The sequence below is a fragment of the Crocodylus siamensis genome, chromosome 3, assembly GCF_052110815.1.
Source record: "Crocodylus siamensis isolate JL-2025a chromosome 3, ASM5211081v1, whole genome shotgun sequence".
In the NCBI taxonomy this organism is placed as follows: domain Eukaryota; kingdom Metazoa; phylum Chordata; order Crocodylia; family Crocodylidae; genus Crocodylus; species Crocodylus siamensis.
The window spans coordinates 64,619,671-64,643,602 of NC_143397.1; the positions used below are offsets into that span (position 1 = coordinate 64,619,671).

General features: G+C 42.0%; 1 long non-coding RNA gene across 2 annotated transcripts in view; it reads right to left on the reverse strand.

Annotated features, from left to right (window-relative positions):
- Nucleotides 1–6,108: 6,108 nt before the first annotated feature.
- The window catches only part of LOC149868348 (uncharacterized), a 130,942-nt gene continuing 113,118 nt past the window's right edge, over nucleotides 6,109–23,932 (reverse strand). Inside the window, exons 1-3 of one of the 2 annotated variants that reach the window (XR_016440978.1) lie at nucleotides 15,162–15,298; nucleotides 8,820–8,968; nucleotides 6,109–7,541 (exon numbers count right to left, since the gene is read on the reverse strand). This is a non-coding gene — a long non-coding RNA (uncharacterized LOC149868348). Of the gene's footprint in view, nucleotides 7,542–8,819; nucleotides 8,969–15,161; nucleotides 15,299–23,932 lie in introns of those variants that run through there. The other variant, XR_016440977.1, reaches the window with a different exon arrangement.

Here is a 23,932-nt window from a genome sequence, read left to right on the forward strand (position 1 = left end):
CTCTGCTGCTAATTGCTGCAAATTGCTGCTGATTCCTGCTGCCAGGTAGATAAAATCCTGGCAGGCCAGTTACAATATCTTCATGGGTGAGGTCTAGCCCTTAGGCCATAGATTACCAACTCTTGCTCTAGATGAAAATATTGTAAGGTTGTATATATATATTGTATAGCTGGTTGGATCATCATGCTCAAAGAGTAGCTAGCAGTGGTTCAATGTCAAACTGGGCAGATGTATTGAGTGGAGTTCCCCAAGGGTCTCTCCTGGGTGCAATATCATTTAATATATTCATTAATAGGATCAAAGGATCATAAAAAAGTAGGAATGGAAGACAGCTCATGAGGTCAGCTAGTCTAGCCCCCTGCTCAAGGCAGGGTCATCTCTGACTAAACCATCCCAGCCAAGTTTATTGAACTTGCTCTTGATTTGGAAGCATGGACTGAGGGCACACTTAGCAAATTTGCAGTTGACACCAAGTTGGGTGAAGCTATAGCCACTTTAAAAGGTAGCATTAATATTCAGAATGAACTGGATAGACTGGAGAAATTAATCAACTGAATTCAATAAAGACAAGGGCAAACTCCTCCATTGAGAATGAAACAATCACATGCACAAACACAGCTTGGCTCGGTTGCAGCACTGCAAAAAAGGACTGAGGGGTTATAGTAGACCATATGCTGAATATGTGAATGCTCTTGTTGCTAAAAGAGCCAGTAGTATTGTACTTTCTTATATAAAACATGCACTGTTTCCCCAAAAACCAGCTGGGGAAATTGGTGTGCACATTATATGCAAGAAACATAAACTGTCAAGGGTCCAGAAATTTGGTGTCAGGGGAGAAGTAGCAACATTAATTGCTGTGGCTGTGGTTCCTGACACCAACTTTCCAGACCCCTGGGAGCCCTCCTGGCCAGATTGATGGCCCTATGCTCCAGATCAAGACAGACCCTCATCCTTGGATCCATGCCACCACTGCCAAACCCCTGCTGCTGCCAAACCATCATCTTCAGACCCTAACCATAGCTGGACCCCTTATAGCCTCTGGATCCCACACCACCACAACCATAGTGGCTACTACTGCTGCAACAACCCCCATGGTGGCCACAATGGCTGCCCCCTTACTCCATGCTGGATCCAACACACAAGGGGCCCTGAGGTCTGGATTTAACCTGGAGCTCCAGGTGAGTCTGACACTCCTGCTTTATACAGTAGCTCAGTGATCACAGCACTCACTCAGATGTGAAAGTCCTAAAGATATTTCGCTCTTTGCCCTGGAAGCATTTGATTCCACATCTGCCACCCCCCAGGAAAAAACTCACTAGGTAATAGATTTTTCTAAAGGAAAGGAGAGAGAGGGGAGGCACCCTAACCCATTCCATTGATGCTGTTCCACTTTGCATAGAATACTTAAATGTTCTTGAGTATAGGTAAAAGAGGGAGGGAGAATACAGGACTATGGGTTCCAAAACCTGCTCTGAGGACTCTTTCAGTATTTTATCTAATGAGTCTTTAATATCATTTAACGTGAAATATAGAAACAGCCTTTGGAGCAGGAACTGGGTCAATGTTTTTTACCTGTGTAATAAAAGATGAGGCAGCACTTCCCACCTCCAGATGTGTTTTAAAGGAAGGTGACTGTTGCCACTGCATTTTGCATAAAGCCTAGCAGTATGCTCTGAGAATACTTATCTGGTTAGCCCCACAAGTGAGACAGGAATACTTAGTTTGTAATATTTAGATATAAAATGGAAGCATCTACATGAGACCTTTACTGTATAGAAGAATAATTAGTTGTGCAGCAAACGTCTCATGTCTACACATGCAGCAAAACTGCAGCGGTGCACATGTAGATGCTGGTGCAGTTAGCTGGGGCATGAGGGTACTTCAGTGTTGGGGCTGCCAGCCAGCCCCTCTGCATCGTGTTGCATGCCCCAACCAGCCCGTCCCCCACAATATAGCCTCTGCTCTAATATTAATTATAGTCTTGACTAGCACTGTATGGGGTAATAGCCATCTTAGAAGGGGTCAGAAGGATATGGGAACACTGTTTTTCCTCTGCAGCAGTGCCAGGGAGGGACACAAGTTGAAATTTCCTATTTCTTTCAGAAGACGTTAACTCACCCAGGATAGTGCAGCTCCGCACACTGCACCACACTCTGTCTAAAATCCACAGATGAACCATGGCTGTTAGTGTTCTCCTAGCTATACCATCCGTATTTATTGCTTTGCTCCATGGGTAGATAAAAGCACAGTTATGTCACGGCTGTCGTATCATCATTTTTGCAGTTGTTGAGACTCCAGTATACAATTACCATTAAATAGTAACAAGCAGTATGAGAACTATATCTATGACAGATTCCTACAAGGTGTAGTGTGCTTTCAACTCCACTGTCTTAAGCAAGCATTGTGGGACCTCAGCATATCTCAGACAGCATTCAGCACCAAGACATTAATCTAGGAAGAGTAACATGGTGTTTCTGCTCTTACCAGTTACTAAAGAAAGCTAATGTTCACTTTCAGATGCTACATTTGCATTTCTACAGAATACTGTTTAAATATTTTTTTACATTATAGAGGCTAAAGTTTACAATCACCTTGAAAACATAAAAGCACCTCTGGAAGTCTAGAAGGGGAAAGAGTACCCCATACACAGAGAGTACAGTAAATCTATTTTCTTTGACTTCTCCCATTTGGCTTTTAGTACTCTGCCATTTCTGGCATGTATACCAGATGGGCAATATGAAATAAATGGATAAATAAAACCTCAAATGTCTGCAGTCTTTAAATTGATTGCTGTGTTAGTTAAACTTAAATACCAAATGACTAATTTGCATGTGAAGTTTTCAACTGAACTGAAAGAAATGTAGTTTGTTTAAAGGTCTCTCATACCAGCAAATTTTGCTCGTCGCACCCTTTCCTGTCTAATTCTTTATATGCAACTTGACTTTCAAGAATACATTCAAATATGTACATGCAAGTTCAGGGAAGTTCAAAGTTGCTTCATGCTGATTTTCAATCACAGAATCATAGAAAATTAGGGTTGGAAGGGACCTCAGGAGGCCATCTAGTCCAACCCACTGCTCAAAGCAGGACTATCCCCAACTAGATCATCCCAGCCAAAGCTTTGTCTACACGGGTCTTAAAAACCTCCAAGGATGAAGATTCCATAGTCAGAAATAACTCGCATAGATTCTATGGCTAGTAGACAAAGGGGAAGTCTATACATGCAATTAATGCAAAGCAATACACTCTGAAATGTATTGCTCTAGAGCAGTGGTTCCCAACCTTTCTTTCCTGCAGCCTGCTGCTGGGAGTGGAGCGCGGAAGGGGCAGAGGTAGCCTGGGGGTGGGGGACTTCCCAGTACATGGCGTGGCTCCTCTTTTCCATGCAGCACCGCCAGCATTGCCCCTGCAACCCTCATTTGTGTCATGACCTGGGATGGGGATCTGCTGCTCTAGAGCTTATTGCTCCTGAGCACACCATTTGAACACGCGCCTGGGAGCAATAAATTCTTGAGGAATAAACTTCATAGTTTATTGCCATTTGAACATGCACATTTTGCTGGGCCAGAGCAGCCCCAGCTAGCAAGAGACCTGGGGGTCAACCTGCTAGACCGGGCTACTCCCCTCTGCTCAACATGCTGGGAACGGGACGATTAGGGTCAGAAGGTGTTTCAGTGCAGGGATAGCCAGCCCACACTGAAGCATCCTCATGCCCCAGCCAGCTGTATCAGCATCTACACATGAGCTGCTGTGGAGATTTTTACTGTGCAGCAGGATAGTACTTGTATTTGCAAGTACTATCCTGCTGCAGAGTAAATTAATTTACTTCCACCTAATCTGGTGCACACGTAGACACCCAAACATTGACTACACAGCTAAATTAATCTATTGCATAGTAAACATCTCATGTAGATGCACTCACACTGTCATAATTCAGTGTCATGAGCAAGAATATCCAGGATGCTAACTTTTATGGAGTAGGATTTACTCTGGATCCATCCCTGTTTCCTATGTGGCAAAACTGATGAACTACTTATGCAAAACTGGCATGTGAATATGCAAAAATATGTGTTCAGGCATTGACATCCTAAAACTCAGACCCCCTATTCATTATCCTCATTTTCTTTATGAAAAGTTCACTGGTATTAAACCAGTCTTCTTTTTTTATATGGATAAAAATAACCCAGCTTTGTACTTCTCTGAATTGCAAAGTACCTGGGATGTGGTATAGACTTTTAAAGTGAGCTTTGGGCTTCTTTTGAATAAGTCATAGGTAGCTATACTTTGATTTCATAGGACCAGACTGTGATTTGCCCTGAATACCAGAACCAGGATGTAGAGGGGGAATTCTGCGTACAATCAATTCCCGCATAAGTGGGAAACCAACTTATTTTAGCTGTTTCCTCTTCTTTATGTGGGTAGGGAGTAAGTGAAACCTTGATTCACTCTTCCTAGACAGACATTGGATGTATCAGAAAGCATATACATCACAGTTTGCAACTCCCTCAAAACAAAGGAGACACGAAGACGACCAAGTCACAGTCAGAGTCAACATCTGCAGCTGCGTTATGGAGTAAATAGGTATTAGATAAAATGGATGGCCAACAATGTCTCAGCTCTGGACGCAATGCCTCAGCCCTGGCCAGGAGACAGCTATCTGCTGGCCCTATGCTCCTTGCCAGCCCCTGGGTTAGGACCCAGGGGAAGTCTAGAGCTCCCCATGGTGGAAGCAGGGGTCCACCACAGAGCCCCAGGAAGGTTCCTCCAGAACCCTGGATACTATCCTCTCAGTACCGTCCTCTCAGGCAAGCACCCATCTCAATAAGCAACAAAGACTGGCTCCTGGCTTGCTCTCCTTCCCTCATGGCTTAATAGGCCAGCTTCAAGAGACAGAGGGTGATATGGGGTTGGTCTAACTCATGGCCTAGTGATTCAATGTAAAACTAGGAGCATCAGAAACCACTAAGCAGTTGAGAGAAAAGACAGGAGGATCCACCTCTTCCTCCATGAAGTAGTCACTAGCTGTATTCTCTGACAAAAGCTGCAGAGAAGTTGCACAGATTTACACCCTTTACAGAGGGAATGGGATCACAACAGAATATAAGTGGCCATAGCGAATCCCTTCTGAGCATGGCCACTGACAAATCTAAGCACACAGGTGAGAGCTGGAATCTAAACTCCGCTTTAAGTTCTACTTAATGTCATAACTATGTTGTTAGGAAACTATATAGCACTTGGGCACCTGAAGGGAGGGCTGGATTTGTGTCCTAGTCCCTGAGTCAAAATCTTTTTCTCATTGGGCCTTGCTTGCATTTATATGAAGGTCTATTTATACCACTCTGATGTTGTAAAGGGGCCTTCTAAGTAAATTATAATTATATCTTCTTTCAAACCCTTTGTGTAAATTGACCTTAATGTAAATGAAACTTAGACCTAATATCCTCCCTTTTATTTAGCAGAAGAATTTCTGTAGCTGGCTTTGGGATCATGGCTTCATAAGTAATTTTTATTTTCCATTTTCAGCACAAATTTAAGATATCACTGTTATTCCGTTCATGTTTCACATGTTGAGGTTGGAAATCCTCCCACCTTTTTTCTTTCCACAGCATTTGTCCTCATTTGTATATATTTAAACTACTTTATAACATCAGTTCACCTTTCACCTAGTATTATCTAGTGCTTTTATCAGAGAAAAATTCATAGCTTAATGGAGTATGGCCATTTATATAGTCATGTAATTTTGGTACACTTCAGCTGTTTGCTGCTTATTTAAAATAAAAACCAGGACCAAAACCATTAGCCTGTGATGCTACAAAGATACATGTGCCTTGCCGGTTATTTACAATTTTCTCAAAATGACAAATATTCAGCTATTAATACTAGAGTTTGGCATACACATTAATCTCCGTAGGAAAATATCTTCCCATCTGACAAACCAAAAAAAAAAGTGTGAGTGTATTGCAGCTCTAAAATTCAAGGTTTATTTTAGCTGGAGCAAGTGCACCATGATTCATCTGTCTTGACAAAGTATTGGGAAAGAGGAAGAAGCAGCAAATAGTAGGAAAGGTTTTAAACTTTTATGGCAGGGTAGCATAACTTTGGGTTGAAAGACTTTCTGCTTAACAACAGTTTGTGTTATATACAGTCGTGTCTTTTTTTCTGTATGTCCCCTTTATCCCCCTCTGCAACTGTTCTCACCTTACAGGACTGGTAGGCATTCTTGATTTTTTTGCTGTTTTTGTGTACCTTTTTATTCTTTCATTGTCTGTGTTCTCATTATTGTTATTTGCAATATTCTTCCTTTTCAGAGTTTTTTTTATTTTTGTATGCATGTTTTTAATCTGGATTTTGGCTTGCAAAGGCTTTGGCAGCCTACTGTTATGAAATGACAAGGGTATTAGAAGCCATGCAGATGGTGAAAGCAGTGTTGTGTGTGTTGGTTCGTTATGGGTTTCCACCTTTTTATAACAAGCTGGAAAGTTGCCAGATCTTATTTTCACTGCCCATTTCTGACATATTTGAACAGGACTGCAGCAGAGATGGAAAGACTGACTGCTTCTGCAATGTCGGTATTCTCTAGTGCCTCTGACTTTGGAACCTATTTTACTTAATTTTTGTTAATGTAAAGCTCAAGCCTCTGCTGAGCCAAGTTTACATTAATTGCTGCTAAGGGAGAGAATCTTGCACTAAGCAACCTCTCTTTGCTCATTTTGCTAACCTACCTAGGGCCAAAACAGACCCAGCATAATTTTGAGGAGCTCTAGTTACTTTAAGTTGTGCCAGATTTAAAATTGCACTTTATCAGCTGAGGAAAAGCACTATGTACTCCACCCCATCATGCTGTGGTTTGTTACTGATATACACCCATTATATCGAGACAGAGTATAAAGAATAGTTGGCTACATACTACCCTCCATCAAGAGAAATCATCAACTGCCCCTTAAACCAGCTTTGGACCAGCTTTTTCTGTATCAGCTGTGCAAAGGTGGGGACAAGGATCTAGTCTATCTATTAATTTTGCTGCTAATTAAGAGTCCTGACAATGTTTTTCAAGCTTGTAGCTATCGTTTTCTAGATTAAATAGAGTTGATACCTATTTAACTAACCTTGCTATTACTTTTCTTTTTTCTTAACTGGGATAATTTAATACTTTTTTTTGTCTTATTTTTAATCAGTTACTCTAGCTGAATAAACTTTCTTCCAAGCATAGCCAACCAAACATATAGAATAGCGTCTCAGAAAAAAAATATGTCAGAAATGGGCAGTGAAAATAAGATCTGGCAACTTTCCAGCCTAGATAGTTATCTTCATGAATATAAAAAAGAAATATTAAGTGTAGCTAATATGCAATAAGTATGGCTCCTAAGAATGATGGAAGGAGCAGATTTCTAAGGGATTCAGATGCCAACTGTGTCTACTGGGATTCTCAAAAATCCCTAAGAAAACTAGGCATGCAAGCTGTATAGGCAGGTCTGAAAATTTCACTGGGCATGTCCTTAGACATCCTAATAGCTTTGAAACTCTCTCGCTTCTTTTCCATTCTGAAAGAAAAAACAAAAATAAAAACTACATAATTCTGGTTTGGGATAGATATAATATTAAACAGAAAGGCCAAGTCTAGCAGAGGCCATTAAGCATATACTTCACTTTATTAGGGTTGCTCCCCTCATTAATCGCAAAGGTTAGATACAGACATTGCAATTGGGGCATGGCTACACATGCACTTAGTAATGCGCATTAAGTGATTTTTTGCAGGTGTCTACAAGTGCAGGGACTTGGCACTAAAGTTATTGCAGCCCCTGATCCCAGCCCCAAGTGCAGCCTGGGTTGTGGGGGGAATGAGTATTGCTGTCCCTGCAGTCACCCCAGCCCTGTGGTGCACTACAGCCTGGCCAAGGGGGTGCTGCAGGGGAAGGAGTCAGGGGTCTCTCTCCTGACAGCTGCTGCTGAAGGGGGCCCTCTCTCCAGCCCTGTCCCCCTGCCAGATGGTGACTGTTAGCAGCAGCTGGAGGGGAGAAGGGTTGTACCCCTCATGTCTTCTCTCTCCCCCACCTCCAACTTGCTGACTGACTTATGGGTTGGTGTGGGCGGGCTGGATCCATGAGGCAGGGGGCTTCATTCACCCACCCTGCCCACCTGTGCAGCCTAGCACCTGTAACCAGAAGCTGCAGAGAAAGGCTTCTTCAGCTTTTTGCCACAACAGGAACTGTGGTTGGGGGGAGGGGGCAGAAGGAAACCCACCTGCCGCTAGGACTCCCCACAGCTTGCTGGCTCAGGGGTTGGGGGAGTTCAGATTGGGCCCATAGTGCAAGGGGGTCCCTTCCCTCTCCCTGCCCCTGTTCCCAGCACAGTTAAATGTGGGGCTGGGCATCTCTGCTGAAGCTGCTGCTGTCAAGATGCTGGGGTGGTAGGAAAGGGAGTCTCCCTGTTCTGAGCCCCCCCCCCAACTTGGTAGCTGGGGTCTTTGGGGGAACCCGGCTGAGTCCATGTGGCAAGGGGGCTCCCTGCCCCTGGCTCCCAGTGCTAGGAAATGCTGGGACAGGCTGTGCCTCCTGCAGCTACTGGCTGCCACTGTCAAGAGGCTTGGGTGGGGGAGAAGGGAGTCCCCCCAACTGCAGGGACTTGGCTTCCACAAAGACCCCACCTAGCAAGCTGTCAGGGACCCTCATGGCAAGGGAGCCCCCTTTCCCCCTGCCCCAGCCACTTGAGAGCATCTACAAGAGGGGTAGCCCAGCTCAGTGTTTTCCCACACTGGGCTATGAGGGGGGCTCCATTTCCGCCCTCACCCCACCCCACCCGCAGCCACTTCTGACACTTACCAGCTGGCAGGAGGCAGGGCTGGGGGGTGGGGGGGCAATCCAGCAGCCTCCTGGGAGGTGTACAGGAGCTCACCTGGGCCAATCCACACAGGCATTGAACTCCCTCCAGTGCAGGTCTATTCAGTTGGAATGTGGTCAAACCTATAGCACTTTAAGTAAAATGCAGTAGTTAAAGCACTTTCTGCCAGGGGCTTTTTGAACATATGTACTTAGCCAATTGTGGCACCTATATTCAAACTTAACAATACACTTACAAGTTAGTAGCCAGAATTAAGTCAGTAGGATGGCTTCTCAAATAAAGTACTACTCGTATAACTAAGGGTATGTCTACTCTGCTTTCCTGGCTAGCCCAGGTTTACTGCTCTTGAGTATGCTACACTTACACAGCACATGCCAAACCCTGAAACATAACGATAAAGCCATACAGAAGATTCCTGTACATCACTTCCAATCATGCTGGACTCAAAGACCTCAAGAATGGTAGTGGGGGTACAGTCTCAGGTCTACTGTCTTATTTCTAGGTTGGATATATGTGAGTGTGGGCAGGTGGGCACAGGACATGTTCAAGAAGTGCTCTCTGGGAGTGCCAAAAAAGTTGTGGAGCCATAATCACTTACAAAGTTCACTATTTGTATGTGTGAAGCATTCACAAGTGTCACTGTTTTCTAAAATGCAATCTCACTCAAGAGCCATCAGTATAAATTTTATAAATTCTGACCACATTCAGCAAAGGACTGATATCCAAAATACATTAAATTAACACTGGGAGTGCTGGAGTGTGATTGGTTTTCACATTTAAAAGGAATAAAAGTTACGTCAAGAATAACACTTCTTCTGTAACAACATAGGAAGAAATAAGCAAAATTCAGGGTAGATTCAGAGCAGAAAATTCCTGCAGAAAGAATTTCTAAATCAGTCCAATTTTTCCTGAAATTTCATCAGTCTGACTAAACAATTTATTTAAATATTTTATCAGGACTATGAAACATCCCTATAAATTCAGTTCCACTTATTTTAATATAATTCACATGCCAACAGCTTACCTCTGTTATAAGCCAGTTTGTGAGAAAACTAAAGAAGTAAAGTGTTTATAAGTGGACCTTCAACTATCCCATTTTAGCAAAAATTAAGATAGTTTGCCACTTTTTTATGTACATACATTTTGAAATGAAAAAACATCCCTATTGCTTCCAACCATAAATAAAATGGATGACCTTTTTCAGTATCTATTAGGATTCTCAGTGGTATATTGCAGACAAACATATAAGTGCCTCAGAAGTTGGCTTAAACCCATAGCTGCCTGATTTGATTTGAGTTCTAAAATAGCGCATCTTCCAAAGTAACATTTTTGCAGAGTTTCCCTTCTTTTAAACAAGGTTTAAAAACATTTTTCTTCTTTAAATTTTTGTTTTGGTAAAGTGTCCTTTTAGAATCTTAAGACAGGTAGAAGTGGAACAGACTTCTGGATGTCATCTAGTCCAACCCCCTGCCTAAGGTAGTGTTGTCCCTTTCCAAACCATCCCATACAAATCCTAACCTATTACTAAAACTACATACAACTATATGGCACAGCATCCTAAATCCCCTTTATGTGTCCCTTCCACAAATCTTACCCCAGCTCTTTTCAACTTCTTTCATAACTAGGGAGCTTTGTGGAGCTTTGCTTCATTGTCTTGACCACTGGGTGTATCTACATGTGTATTAGGTCTGGGAACAGTTTACTCAGGAGTAAACAACTCATGAGTAAATGCTCTCAGTCAGGCACCCAGACATACAGGGAAGTGGGAGCAGATTTACTGCTAATGGCAGCAAACTGCTTCTGCTTCCTGGGGCCCTGCAATGGACCCCTGCCACCACCAAGGGGAATTCTAGACTTCCCCTCTGTGCTAACCCAGGGGCTGGCAAGCAGACAGCTGTCTCCTGGCAAGGGCTGAGACATAGCACCCTGCCCCCTGGGGGCTACCTACTTCCAGGGCAGGGACAATGTCCCCCTGCCCTGGCAGCAGGGAACTCCTGGTCCCAGCTCCCCAGTCAGGGGCAGGGGACTTGGAAAGAACTGCAGTGGAGGGACAGGTCCCAGCCCCCTGCCCCAGTCCACCTCATTGCTAGCTGCCCCACCAGCAGATTAGGGCAGAGGGCTGGGACCTACCCCACCTATGAAGCTCCTTCATCACCCGATCGGGGCACACGACTGGTACCTGTCCCTGCCTGGGACAGTTCTCAGCCCCTGCTCTGTGATCATGGGGCAGGGGCTAGAGAGCCTGTTCCCAACTCAGCTCCAGTAGTATGGAGCTGGGTGGGGAACAGGCTCTTCAGTCTATTCCCCACCCAGCTGTGGGCTCATGGAGCTGAGCAGGGAACAGACTCCCCAGCCCCCAGCAGCAGGAAGCTCTCAGTACCAGCTCCCACAGTAGCAGGGTGTGGGCTGGGAAATTCTTATCTCCCAAAGCCAACTCAATGTTCACAGGGCCGGTGCTGGGAGATCCTTATCTACCAGCACCAGCTCCAATCTTTATCTCCCAGCCCCCCGCTCCCTGATCATGGTGGTGAAGTGAGGGCTGGGAGATAAGGATATCCCAGTCCCCACTCCCTGATCACAAACTCAGAGCAGGAAGATTGGAGCTCCATGCTGCTGGGACAGGGGAACATATTCCCCACTTGGGGTCTGGTGGCAGAGCCTGCCTGTCATGAGATAGCTCTTGGGGGCAAGGAACAATCTCCTGCCCCCTGATGGCCATCTGACTAGGAGCAGAGTTGCTCCCAGTCAGGAATCTACAACAGAACTACTAAGCAGTTACTAACCACAAGTAAAATTGCTACTTACATTTGCTGGTAGCGTATTTATTAGTGATTAGCAAGATTTACTGTGTAGTAACTGTACTGTACTGTAGTGTGTGCACATGTAGACACACATGCTTATTGTGCAGTAAACTGTGCTACTGTGCCATAAAGCATCTTGTGTAGATGCACCCACAGAGTATGATCCTCTCCAATATCCACTCAGTTCAGGCTACAAAAATCTTCTCACTATCTTTCAGCAAGCCATGTGCGTGTATGTAGGGGGAAGCCCCTGGGCTTTGAATTGTTGCTCTTTACAGAGCACTCCAGACATGTCTATTCCCAGGTCATCCCTGACCATTGCTTATCCAACCTCTTCTTGAACATCTCCCATTATAGAGATTCCACAGTTTTCCTATGCAGTCTATTTATTGTTATAACAGGAAGATTTTTTTTCCTGATATCCAGTCAGAACCTAACCTACTACTTCACTGTAACTTCAAACTATTGGTCTGCATCCTACTCTCTACAAAAGAAGAGTAAAAGGTGTTTTCCCTCTTTGTTATGGGATCCCTTTAGATATATGAAGACTACTATCATGCCCCTTCTTAAATCACCTGTTTCATTAACTGAATATGCCTATTTCTTTCAACTTTTCCTTGTTGGGCTTGCCTTCCAAGCCTTTATCATTTTTGTCTCCTGCCTATGGGCAGCTGACCTCTCTAACCTCTCCATGTCCTTTGAGAAAGGCAGAGTCCAAAACTGAACACAATACTCTAGATGAGGTCTAATCAGTATCAGGTAAAGAGGTACTATCACTTCCTGTGTCTTGCACCTAATGCTCCTATCATAGGTGGATCTAGGATTTTGAAATGGGGGTACAGATGATATGGTGCCATATATAACACAACATATATTTTTCTCCAGGTAAAAAGAAACTAAAAGCTTTGCTAATATGCTAGGGGCCTGCAGCTATATTATTTAGTTTTAAATCAAAGCAAGAATAAAGTTATTGGAATGTGCATTTATTTGTTATATCATATATTAGACTCAAAAACACAAACTAGGCAAAAAATTAAAAATATTGTTTCTTTAGTCTTGTAGTCATTAGAATTACATGTACATCTTCCATATTATACAACAAAATCTAGCCTTCTTGAGTTTCACTGAAGCGTATTTCCACACCTGGGTTGTTTCTACACCTGATTTAATGTTTTTAGCTAGAGTTAAAACCAATCTCCAGATTTATGAAATACAAGCTACATTATAAGGACCAGCTATCAGACAGAAGAGCTGCAAAAGAAAGTATAGCTTGCTTAATGGGTCATTAAGACCATTAAAAAAGGAAAAGGGTCATTAACACCTGTGGAATAAAGAGTTTAGAAGGAATCAGGCAGATTATAATGAGTCACAAAATCAAGTGACCCACTCACTGTCACCTGAATAGAATACTGCGGACACTGCCAGACAGTAGGGATTCCCAGCCCAATAGATCATAGTGCTGGGGAGGGGAACTGAGCAATCAGGCTCATTCCCTTCCCCACCTCCCCAGTCCCAGGAGGCAGCACCCGGCTTCCCTCCCTCATCTGGCAGACAGATGGGGACCCGCAGCCTCAGGAGGACTGGCACAGCCCCTGCAGCCCTCCTGGGGTTGTGGGCCCCCATCTGCCTGCTGGATGAGAGAGGCTGTTTCAAGCTTCCCCATTATAGCGTATGGGTGAAACATCAAAATAGTGTCACTGTTTCAAGGAAACTGAACAGCGTTTTCAAGTCAAAATGAAATTCAAAACGCTGTTCTGTCAAAACCTCGAAACTCAAGTCAAAACAGAACGGTGCCATTTGGCACAGCCCTACCAGACAGTTGGTTTTAAACTTTGAGTGGACCAGGAATCAAGGGGGAGTGTGAATCCACCACTGCACCCCTTCCCTGGATCTGGCTCTGGCTCCTACTGACACAGCCCAAAATTGCATTCACCTTTTGTGTAGCTGCATCACACTGAAGACACATATTGAGCCTGGGATCTACCAAGACTCCTAGTTCCTTCTCCATAGTGCTGCCATCCAGGGAGTTGTCACCTATCTGGTATTTGCATTTTTATTATTCTTTCTGGTGTATAGTGCCTTGCATTTGTCAGCACTGAACTTCATCCTGTTGGCTTCAACCCAGTGCATCAAAATCCTTCTGTGCTGCTGTCTTCCAGTGTGTTTGCAATCCTTTCCAGATTGCATCATCTGCAAACTTGCTCAAGAAGCTTTCTATGCCAGCATCCAAATCATTAACAAACACATTGAATAGCACTGGGCCTAGGACAGACCCCTGTAGGACTCCATGTGAAACCTCCTGGTATTCTAGCATGGATCCATTAAAAATTTATTTTTTGCTTGAAGCTACTGAGCCAGTTGTCTATCTACCTTACAGTAATTTTCTCTATCCCACATTTCTCCAATTTGTTTACAAGAAGGTCATGTAGGACTTTGTTAAAAGCCTTGCTGAAATCTGGTTACACTATATCCACTGCATTCCCTTCATCCACCCAAGCAGTTACTTGATCAGAAAAGCAGATCATGTTCGTTTTGCACAATTTGTTCACAGTAAATCCATGCTGGCTGCTGGCTCTTCCAGGTGCTTACAAATGACTTCCTTATGATATAATTCAGTTACTCCACAGGTACCTAGGTGAGGCTAACCAGTCTGTAGTTCCCTGGGTCCTCCTTTTTTGCCCTTTTTAAAGAAGACACTGTTTTGGCCCTTTTCCAGTCCCCTGGTACCTGGCATATCTCCCACAACTTTGTAAATATTATTGCCAGAGGCTCTGAGATAGCCTTTGCCAGTTCCTTCAGTACCCTGCAGTGGAGTTCATCAGGCTCTACTGACACAGATTCTTTCAAATCCATTAAAAACTCTCTCACTGTCTCTTTTGTTATCTCATCCCTCCATTAGTTCTAATAAAAGTTGTCAGTATTGCCCGTTAGTTGTCATGCAGATAGCTTCTGGGGTGGGGTGGGGGGACTTTTTGGTTTTTTTGAGTGCCCAGCTTATTTTGGCATGAGGATCAGAGTAGATAAAATGCACTGTTCCCTAAGTCTCCAATATATGAGCCTGCTGTTCTTGAAGAACTTCTGTGTGATAAAAATTTTCCTCTATGGAAAAATATTCTAAGTATATGCTCACACTTTCCAATAAGAGTTTATTTTTATCTTATTACTATACCCCAAAAATGTTTGGTGGCAGAATTAGGATCATTAAAATGTTATTTAAAAATGTATTTGTGTTGGACTACAGAATAAGAGGATCAACTCTGCTATGCCTATTCGGTTCATCTCACATATAATCTGTGTATTATGTTCAGCAATTCCAAAATTTTCAAGTTTATACAAAACATAACTTCAGAACATCCAACAAAGTCCTTACCAACATTTTGCCTCATACTACTCAAATGAAAAATAAACTAATTATTTTCCTCTTAGAACAATAGGTATTATGGCAGAATTATTTACATTCCTGTTGTACCACTACTAGGTAGCGCTAGCATTTTGTGCATTTCTTACAAAAACAGTACATACCTTTCTTTCAAAAGCAGATTTGCTTTCAATGCTGACCAGATCACTCTTGGAGAAAGGCAAATGAACAAAAATTATTCATGGATTCATAGACTGTAAAGGGCTAGAAAAGACCTTGCAAGATCATCAGGTCCAGCCCCCCCTGCACTAGGCAGGAAAGACAACTGGGGTTGTTATTTATGTAGAAATATAAAACAAACAACCTTTTAATTTAGAGACCTGGAAACCCAAAATAGTACAATTAGGTTCAAGGGAAGCAAATGCCCATCCACAGCACTTGCATCAACTACCAACTATCAGCTATCCAGTAGGATGTTTTTCCCAGTATGTTTTCTTAACACAAGATTCCCATTTGTTCCTGAAAAGGAAATCACTAATGCTGTGTACTCCTTTAATGGATGCCATGGGTTTTGGGGGGTTGTAAACACCATGTGTTTTCTGTACCTGTGTATATTATACAATATATCTTATTTTTAAACAGTTCATTGGTATAAATGAGCACTCACAGTAATATATTATTTTTATCAGCACTTCTGAATCTTTCTAAAATCACTCTCGGTATTGATAACATCATAGTAATAGTAGAAAGATGCCAATACATATTTCCATTAGTAATCTGATGTGTGGTAATTTGGATGTATTTATAGGAAGGATGGATGAAAGTATTTCAGCTTGTATCTAGGCAGGATATAAACAAGGATTGGCAGTTTGGGTTTGAGATGGATTCAGGATTCAGAATCTATTACCTCAGGATTTCAGGTCATCATGAAGGGCGAGCAAAAGATTAGTTAGGGTCCCAAGTACTCTTCCAACTTTAGAATCAGTAGCTGTCATGAGTGCACCACATTTTTTAATAAAAAAACTCACCCAGAACCAAACCACTAGGATAAATTCTGACTGAGTGATAAAAAGTAAATCTCTCAAAATGTTGGTATGAAGTAGAGGGATCAGATCTAAAGTTTCTGTGAGGCCTCTCTCTAACATGAATTTAGTTTTCTTCTATATATTGCATCATGGGGCTTACTGTAAGCCCTTCCTTGAGAAACAATTATATTTATAGACATATTTTCTGCTTCGTGCTGTCTAATTCTGGCATGGTATCACTATGGCATGGTTGGATTATTCAGGGTAAGGTGCTTTGTCCTTTTGTTTCTTTCTGTATTGTATATTTAACTTTGATGTACTATATATTACTTCTTCTGTGTGTAATTGTATGTGAGACTGATGACATATTGTTATACCTAATGAAATGTAAAATTGGCTTTTGAAATAAATAAAAGAAAAATGTTAAATCATAAAAAAGAAGAATGTTGACTACAGGCCTTTCCTTTCTAGGTTAAATGGAAATGTACTCATCATGATGTTTTTCTTTTATGATAGGGGTTGCCTAGCAGCAGTTACTATAGTTAAAGTTCCCTGACACTTTTCACATGCTAATATTTTTCTGGAAAAAAAATCATCTTTGAATTGGAGATTAAACTTTCTATGATGGCCTGTCCAATAAGTGCACTTTATTTATTTTTAGTGTAAATATCTTCAGCCATGAGAAAGTTATAGAAAGTGAAATATATATAAAAGACTTTTTATGCTCTAGAGTTACAATGCTGGCTAAATTAAACCCTCCAAATTTTCTGACATATATCCACCAAGATTACTTTTCTCTTACAGTGATTCTGAGGGATACAACCAAAATTGAGGCCTCATTGGCTAGGAACAGACTTTACACAGAAACTGGTTTAAACCTGCAATAGAACAGAAGTTCAATGCATATAAACCAGTTTGAAAATGGCTGAAACTGGTTTGAGATAAACCTGGTTAAATATAGTGTCAGTCTTAGCTGATTTGCCTCAAACCAGTTTATGCAATGTCTGTCTCAGATCCCTTTCTGGTTTAACTTAAATCTGAGTCCCACAGCATCCCACCATGCTCTGCTCCACAGCAGGGCTGGCTCCTCCCCTCTGCTTCCTGGCTTAGCACAGATTTACAGGCACAGCAGGGTCTGCTGGCTTCTTCACGCCCCCCTCTTCCCCATCTCACCACTCGCTGCTTAGGCAGAGATCCCTTTCTTCTCTCTGCCACAGCACGGACTGTAGCCAGTATGTGATATGCTAGCTAACACTGAGAGGTGTCTGTGTGTGTCTCTCTCCAATTTCACTGGGATAGGCAGACAGAACAGTGACTACTTAGGGCTTTTGGAGCTAATCAAAAGGTCAGCTGGTAAACTGTTTAAGAAGTTTGAAGTAATGTGGAGAGGGGCTATTGTTTTGCTAATCAGATGATAAAGACTGTTATCAGCCCCCTGGATGGCTTTCTTGCCTGTCAGTTTGCTACAGACAATATGATGAAGCAGGTAGGGAGGTTGAAAAGCTCTATATCATCAGCAGATGCATGCACTGCACCCCCGCTTTGCCTCAGAGTGTTAGCCCAGAGCTGAGAGCTGGCAACACTCCCGCCCCTTGAGCTGCCAGCAGGGAAAAGCCTGGGACTGTGCAGGCAGACCACTCTAATGAGAGAGTCCTGCTGGGACCTAGCCATGCCCTCCTCAGCTCTGCTTCCTGCAGAAGGGAAAGGAGGGCTGGTCTAGTGCCCCCAGTGAGCCACTGCAGTCATGTGCCTCAATTTCCTCAGTCGAGAGAATGTCTGTCCAGTTTCAAACCAGTTCAGCCTAGCCAGGTTAGACTAACCTGCAAAGATTGAATCAATTCAGGCTCAAGCTTTTTGAATGTCTGTCCCAAGCCATTGTGTTAAAATGTACAAACACAGTAAGAGAAGTTCTCTGCCCAAAGAATGTTCAATCTTAAAAGATAAGATAACTAAGGGAAGAAAGGAAATATTAATAATACTAAAACCCCACCCATCTTACAGTCAGGTAACTGAAGTATGGGGACACTAAAGGCCAAATTCATGAAATTTACATTTACACCATGGGCTTTTCTCTGTGGCCATTCTTGATTTTTGTTCTCCAATGGATTTGAAAAGAACTGGTGAGCAGCTTCACCATAAGCATGTCTGTGGGAATGGGTGTGTGAAGCAGCAAGTGAAGAGAAATAGGCATCTAACAGTGGGATTCACAACAAGCAGCTTCATGAGCAAGGAGGTCATGTCTAAATTGGTTCAGAGAAAAGTTGGAAGAGAGGGGCGAGTCTAACACTCCACCTACCTGAGACTGGACACCAGAATCTGTTTCTGGACCTTGTCATACTCTCTCCTCTTGAAGAATGGTGGTGGTAGTACCATTCACCTTTTATAAAATGCCTTAATATGCTTGCTCAAGTGACCCACTGAGACCCAGCTTCCTTGGCCACTTCTGCCCAAAGGATTTCAAATTCACAACTCCCACTTCCCAGAAAATTGCTATAACCACCAGGCTATAGGCAGATCTGAGATGGAAGTGAAAGAGGCAAGGAACTGGAACTATTCATCCCTCCTGTCAAAAGCTACATCAAGAGGAATGCAAGATACATGAGGCTAGACAGAAAATAAGAAAAAAGGAAATGGACATGGGGCCTTGCTCCCTATTAATTTTATCAAGCAAAATGCATAAGGAGTCTCTGGAGAAAGGACTAGAATCTGGGATTCTTCCCACCCTGGCACATAGCCTCATTGCTAGGCTATAGAAGTAAGCTCAGGCTTGTTTATTTATTTATTTTTTACATATGATATCTATATATTTTTACATGTTTTACTATGTTTCTACCATTTCTACAAAATTCTTCTCAGTGTAAGACTTTATTTTGCAGAAGTAGGTGTCAGTCACATATGTTCTTCTACACATACCCCTTCATCCCCAGACATCCCTTCTCCTTATCTTGTTTTCATCCATGGAGCTACTTACCATCTGTTTTTCATAAAAGGGATATTTTACCAACTCAGTAATACTAACTTTTTGCCTTCAAGCACCACAGTTTTACCTGGATCGACAAAATTATTTAACAACCCTTTGGTGAACTGCATTTCAAGAATTTTGTAGAAATGAAGCCTCTTTTTAAGTCTTTGAACAATGCCCTTAAAGAGTGAGTCCAGGAGGGTGGAAAAATATAGCCTCTGAACACCCAGTCCTTTGCAGTTATTTTCAGACCATTTTGTATGATATTGAACAAAGTACAGATCTCTATGGGAAAGTGGCTGCAGGAAAACACAATCCCTTGACCTGTCTTGCAGCATGGATAGATATCGATGTCCCACTTAACTCCTTTTCTGTCCCCTGGAACTCTGGATAAAAGACTACAGGATTGATCAAAATTGTTTTCAGTATGACTACACTTGAAAAGAGCATGAAAATGTCCATTTGATTCAAGTTCTTTTACTTCAAGTCATGTATTAAAATGTTTGATAATTCTGGCTTTTAGTTGCAATCTTTGGAGAAAAATGCACTAGGAGGAAAATAAAGTCCTCATCTGTTTCTGAATAAATCCTGTGCAAAATCCATACAGATTTTATAGGATACACCTATTAGGAATTCATCTCTGGCCATACCTATAAAAATATTTTTCTGCAGCTCTATTCTCTCAAGTGGTTTCTGATTCAGCTTATTGACCTTTAAGGGCTCGTTCATGTATCTCAAAATGTTTTAGTGGAGTATGCAGCACACTAATAATGTGCTACCAGTAATTTTAACAAAGGATCCCACCAAAAATTTCTCACTTAGCTAGTGATACATTTCATGTATGAAGGATGCTTTGGCTTGTAGAGTCATGTAAAGAATTTACACTGGCTGCACTTTGCTGGAAATATTTATACTTTGTTCATGAAAATTATACAGTGCATATGAATACTAAACCAGGGTTCAACCTACATACTTTATATTTGGAACTGTGTATGAAGATCTTATAAGGCTGTCAGAGGAATCCCCCCTCTGAGACATTTTTAGAAATACCAGCCATTTGGTGCAATATGTTCCATGGCAAAGGCAAAAATAAATGTGCTCTTCAAGAGTATTTTTATAAGCCTCAGTGATAAATCCTTTCAGGCAGGAATAATAAATGAGTGTCTAGAGAGAGTTGAACTCCAAAAGAAGTCAGGAAATCATTTGAACTGTCCCTTCAGTTTGGTGGCATCATTTTAATACGGAAGGGATTCTGGAAATCCACAAGATACCCACCCCATCCCACCTCCAGCACAGGACTGCAATACACAAAATCAGTACTTACATATAAAAAGAAAAAATACATAAAGATACTTTAAGTGTCCAAGGATTTTACTCCTGAAATACTTTTAAAATGATGTATAACATACCTCCAGCAACGCAGCTGACAAGTTTTACTGTTATCTACTTAACAAACTGTTCAACAAAGAGTAAATCCCTAAACCACTCTCTCCAGCAGACCAATAGTACTTTAGGACTAATTCCGAACTCAAATTACTACTACTACTTCTGGTGATCTGCACATGGTCCACCAACCACCCTGTCTTGGCAGTTACAAGGGTTGTTCTTCATTCAAAATACATGCCGTCCCTTTCAGACAGGACTCCATAATGTCTGTAATTAACCTGTCTGGGTCCATCTACACATGCAATTAACACACCTGAATAAACTATTGCTCCCAGGCATGCTGTTTGCATGTGTGCCTGGGACTGCAGCACATCAAGCTGCAGTAGTGCAGTCCTGGCTAGAAGGGGGCCCCAAGGGTCAGCTTGCCAGCCTGGGGCTGCTCCAACCTGGCTCAACATGCTGCAGAGGGGATGGCTGGGGTATGAGGATGCTTTCGTGCAGAGCTAGCTGGCAGGCAGTCCCCATACTGTAGCAGCCAAGTGCCCCAGCCAGCCCCATCAGCATCTATACATGCACTGTGGCGTAGTAAATAACTTCACCATAGGATAGTACTTGTATCTAGCAGTACTATCCTATGGCAGAGTTGATTAGTTTACTCTGTCCTAATAGCACTGCCCATGTAGACGTTGGTGATTTACTGCAGAGCTAATTAGACAATGTCGTGTGTAGATGTGCTTATTGTATCACACATAATCTGCTCTCTCAGGAACAGAATCTGCCCCGTTGCTGTATTAATTGAGAATGACAATAGGAGATGGCCCATGCTGGAGCTTATGAAGACTATTAGAACAAGCACTTTTTCAGTTGAAGAGAGACCTGAATACATTTTTTCCAGTGGCCTCTACCATGAATGGTAGAGAATAATTACTTTTGACTAAATCTCAGCAATATCTTCCAGATGGGAAATGAACTTAAGCATTTCCGCCAGACTACATCAACAAAAAGTTCTGGCTTTCAGTCTAGGATCAGCACCTAGTGAAAACTACTCTTGAAGACTTCATTGGTTATGCTCTTAAATGCACAACTCTAGGATGAAAGCATAAGTGGAAATGCCAATAAATTATTATTATGTCTCAACCGCTGCCAGATGAAAAATAGCCATCATTCTGAAAAGAGTCAGAATGGGGAAAGTTCAGAAAAATATGAAGGGTACTGACATGTCTTATGTGGATAACATCTTTCCCACCTCTAGTTTTGAACACTGAGGTATTTGACAGCTAAGAACAGACATAAACAATTTCAAGACAAACCTAGAGATTTATCTTCCATCTAAACAGTCTGTAAGTTCAAGCAAACTTTTTATATTGGCTCATCAAATGTGTACCTAAATAACAAACCTTTTAAAGTTCTGAACAGTTTGACTTTATAGAGGATAAAATATGTATCTCTGCTTAGGAAACTTCTGAAGAAATATGTTACCATCCAAATGCATTTGTAAGTGTATAAAAGAATGTTAAACTATACAAATAAATAAGTAAAAGAAATAAGACAAAAAAAAAGAAACCCGACCATGGGTATAAATCATTATCAAGGAAACTGTTTGAGAATTATGAACTGAACTTGTTGGAAAGCAAAGTTTGGCACAGAGGATCTAAGGCTTACATCAAAACATAGTTCAAGCTCTAGTAGAACTCAAAGAATCAAAAATGACGAGTATCAAAGATAATTCCATCTGAGAAGCCAAAATATTTCAACTTCACTAACTGACAAAAAAAAGCAGATTTTTTTTCTGAGAGCCAGAACTTATTTGCTATTATTACAGGAAATTAATTACAGGAAATTATTAACAAATTTCTGTACATACAGACACCTTCACATGCACTCACTCACTCACTTATGCAGACACACAGCTATGATTACTAATTTTCACATACATTCTCCTTCATTCTTACTCGCATGCAATTATTTATTGCTCATGTTATTCAAACACTTTTTGCACCAACCAAGTATACTGTTCTTCTCTCTGAAAAATGAGAGCACTAATATATGTGGAAATCACTTTCTGCAGAGGTATCCATCTTTCATTGAACTTCACAGTGTTCTAAATTCAGTGTGTGAACCTTAAGTAGTACTAACCAGTATATAAATAGCATAGATACAAAAATAATATCAACTATTCTTAAAGGAAAAAAAATATTAAAATAACCTGCAACTGCAGATGCATAAATTAGTCCTCTGAGATAATGTACTATCTCTGCATTTCTCCCCTGACCAATTTTTTACATCAGTGCTTTTACATGCATTGACTATTAATTTTATTAGACTAGATAGTAAAAAAGTCCCTTTCTGATGATGGAATACTGCACTCCCATTTTCCTGTTAGAAAAACTTTCAAAAAGCAGAAGAATTTGGGGTACGGACACTGAATCAGAACTTCCTAGATCCTAAATTCTGGAAGCTGCAAATGGGAAGAGGAACAGTTGAAAAAACCCTATTGACTCTCCTTTTGAGCACTTATTCTCTGCCACTGTGACAGAGGATACTGGGCAAGATGCACCTGTGGTCTGGCCCCAGAAAATGGCAGTTCTCATAATCTTATGTTATGAATTTAACAGAGATTTTGATTGTAGCCTTGTTGAACATCTCACTATTCACCCTATAGAATTATCAATATTTTAACCAATAGAATTATTGATATTAAGTGTAAATATAGAGCATTGCTATAAACAACAATATGAACTTGGCTGTCACTGGATAGTTTGCCACTGCTTCACTGAAGCTCAGGCTGAAATGGAGTAATGGAAGAAGGAAAAGAGTTTGTCACCCTCTATATACATCATGCAGGATTGTAGCATAAAGAAGGGGGACAGTTATTGGTGGGGGTTCCTCTTTAGCCTACAAAGTATGTATATACACACTTGCATCAGGAGTAGGGCAGCAACACTAGCAGCTAGAATCAAGGAAAAATTATGGGGGGGTTGTTTGTTTTAAAATAAGTATTGTTGAACAGAGATGTGTGGGTGCACTAGCAGGTAGGCCTGTGCAAAGTGGCTAGTATTTGCTTCAGATTTGGACAATTTGGGGGACAGTGATTCAATTCGGTGATTTGAATCACTGTCCCAAATCAATTGAGCCAAATCTGATTCAGAGATTCGGCCACCACCAAATCTCTGAATTGAACAGGCCCAGTCCCCCACCCACTCTCCCAGCCCTGGCAATGGCTGCCCCACCTGGCCCCAGCATCACAGCATTTAAAAAAAAATAAAAGCCTGCACTCACCAGTTCTTACCAGGTGGGGGGACAATCCCCACTGCTCCCCACTGTCCCACACTGCATGGGAGGGACTCTGCCATGAGCCCCTAGAGGCCCCAATGGCCGCTGCAGCAGCTGGTGAGTGTGGGGCTTTTTTCTTTTTAAAGCGCTGGGATGCTGGGGCTGCGCATGGCAGCCATTGACAAAACTAAGAGAATGGGCAGGGGATGGGAGCTCATAAAAGAGCCTCCCACGCAGCACGGGGCAGTGGAGATCACCCCCACACCTGGCAGGAGCCGGTGAGTGCAGG